Source organism: Otolemur garnettii, unplaced genomic scaffold (assembly GCF_000181295.1).
Source record: "Otolemur garnettii isolate 467f Iridium unplaced genomic scaffold, OtoGar3 scaffold00891, whole genome shotgun sequence".
Classification (NCBI taxonomy): Eukaryota; Metazoa; Chordata; class Mammalia; order Primates; family Galagidae; genus Otolemur; species Otolemur garnettii.
Window position 1 is genome coordinate 2,258 of NW_003853286.1, and position 2,783 is coordinate 5,040.

Consider the following 2,783-nt stretch of genomic DNA (forward strand, 5'->3'; position numbering starts at 1 on the left):
ACATGATATCCACATGCCATCACTGGAGATACTAACCTTGACCCTGTGGTTAAAGAAACATTGTTGGAGCATATATATATATATAAATATGTAACTTGTTTCCACATTTCCCCCATTGTTATAAAGCTTCATGAAAATTATGTGATTAGAAAGGTCGTGTAGTTGTTCTGAGTGCCGATATTGGGCTTCACCTTTTATATGGCACTGCTCCTACACTGCAGACCATGCTGACAGGGAGTCTTAGAGACTGAACCAGCAAACTTCATCTCCGAGCTGAATTGACTGTGTTCCCATGGTTCGGCATGGACATTGGTGGAACACTGGTTAAGTTGGTCTACTTTGAACCAAAGGATATTAGAGCCGAAGAGGAACAAGAGGAGGTAGAGAACCTAAAGAGCATCCAGAAGTATCTGACTTCTAACATTGCTCATGGGAAAACTGGGATCTGGGACGTCCACTTGGAACTGAAAAACTTGACCAAGTATGGGCGCAAAGGGAACCTCCACTTCATCCGCTTCCCCAGCTGTGTCATGCACAGGTTCATTCAGAGGGGCAGTGAGAAAAACTTTTCCAGCCTTCACACCACCCTCTGTGCCATGGGAGGTGGGGCTTTCAAGTTTGAAGAGGACTTCAGAATGATTGCTGACCTGCAGCTGCATACACTGGATGAACTGGACTGTCTGATTCAGGGCCTGCTTTACGTTGACTCTGTCGGCTTCAATGGCAAGCTAGAATGTTACTATTTTGAAAATCCCACAAATCCTGAATTGTGTCAAAAAAATCCATACTGCCTTGATAATCCATACCCTATGTTGCTGGTTAACATGAGCTCAGGTGTCAGCATTCTAGCAGTGTACTCCAAGGACAACTATAAAAGGGTTACATGGACCAGTCTTGAGGTGGAACATTCCTAGGCCTCTGTTGCTTACTGACTGGTTGTGAGACCTTTGAAGAAGCCCTGGAAATGGCACCTAAAGACTACAGCACCAATGTTGATAAGCTGGTGAAGGACATTTACGGAGGAGACTATGAACGATTTGGCCTTCAAGGATCTGCTGTAGCATCAAGCTTTGGCAACATGATGAGTAAAGAAAAGTGAGATTCCATCAGCAAGGAAGACCCGGGCGACATTGGTCACCATCACCAACAACTTTGGCTCCATTGCTTGGATGTGTGCATTGAATGAGAATATAGATAGAGTTGTGTTTGTTGGGAATTTTCTCAGAATCAGTATAGTCTCCATGAAGCTCCTAGCATATGCCATGGATTTTTGGTCCAAAGGACAGCTAAAAGCTCTGGTTTTGGAACATGAGGGTTATTTTGGAGCTGTTGGAACTGTTCAAAATGACTGATGACCAGTAGAGATGAGCAGTCATGGGAATAGCCTCCTGAGGGGATGGAAAACTGAAAACTACTGCTGGAGAAGGTGAAAGGCACTGTGGGAAGGAAGCCGAGCCAATGTGGCAGAAGCACCTGCTGGAAATGTAAATAATTTAAAGTCCTTGTAGCTGATCTTTTACTTAGGTTTTGAGCTAATGATTCAAAATGGGGAATAAAAGAGTTTTTTCTGTATACCGTGTTTTTTTTTTTTTAAATTTGTGCAGCGTGGCCAAACCTACCAATATTTTGCGTTAACTTTGAAAAGTTGTATAATGTTTAAGAAGGACCTGATATGTAAGCGCTGTTCACTTTTCTTCTGGGGTTTACTGATCAGTGTGGTAATTTTAACTTCTTTTAGGAATTACTCTAGGAGATTTTACCTTTACTTATATTTGTCATGACGTTTCATGATTTGCTATTGGTTTCAAATGAAACTCCAAATCTGGCTTGTTTTACTGGGAACACTTTTTTGTTTGTTTGTTTTGGCTGCCCTTCTTTGTCTTGTTTTCCTATTTGGATGTCTTAAGAAAAAGAAAATCCTTCCCCCTGTTTCTGTCCTCCAGTGGTCTGCTTCCCCATCCCATAACATTTCTTTGATGTGATTGTTTATATGGGTCAAGGTGCTGACTGGCCCAATACAAAGTTAAGCACAAGGTCTAAAGCTCTGGACAATGCTTAGGAAGGGAAAACTTTGAAAGTGTTAATGGATTTAATGAGTCTGGCAAAAGTTGCAAATTATATGCAATTTTGTCTTATCCCTTATAAGTAGTGTTTCATTGGGCTTATTTTATGCTAGGTTATGTTAAAATAAAGTAGTCTATGATAAAGTGTCCTCATTCACACCCAGCATATCATTGGCAGCAAAGCTTTGTGCAAGAAGTTAAAACTAACTGGGAAAAGCCTCCCAGTAGATGCATTATTCCTATCAGAAGATTTAGGGTAAGTCATTGCTTAAGGTGTCACGTAGTAATTAGTATCTATTTGTTTTGTATATATATGTACCTAGAAACTTTATAACAAGACATCTTAAATAATGATGTTTAAGTTCTTCATTTTTAACATTTTAAACTGAAAACTGTACTTCAATCCCAGTTTATAAAATTAAAAAAAATAATTTATGATACTGATCTATATATTTTCTCCTTTTGGAAGACTCTATTAAAACTGATGGTTAACTTTCAAATGAGGGCCATGTACCGATATTGGAATGCATGAGGTCTGATGATCTTGTGATAGTTGAAAGGAATTTTTGAAGGACAGTATAATTACTCCACGATGGATCTTTCCTTCTCTGCCTTCTGAGCACCATCTTTAATTTCCATATCTTCAAGTCTTGAAGAAGTTGATGCTAATTGAAGAATTCACTTGTCTGGTTCAAATAAAGCCTGTTTCTGTTAAAAAAA

The 2,783-nt window shown here is 39.5% G+C and overlaps 1 pseudogene; it reads left to right on the plus strand.

Annotated features, from left to right (window-relative positions):
• Positions 1 to 266: 266 nt before the first annotated feature.
• LOC100962858 lies at positions 267 to 1,362 on the plus strand (annotated as a pseudogene).
• Positions 1,363 to 2,783: the final 1,421 nt, after the last annotated feature.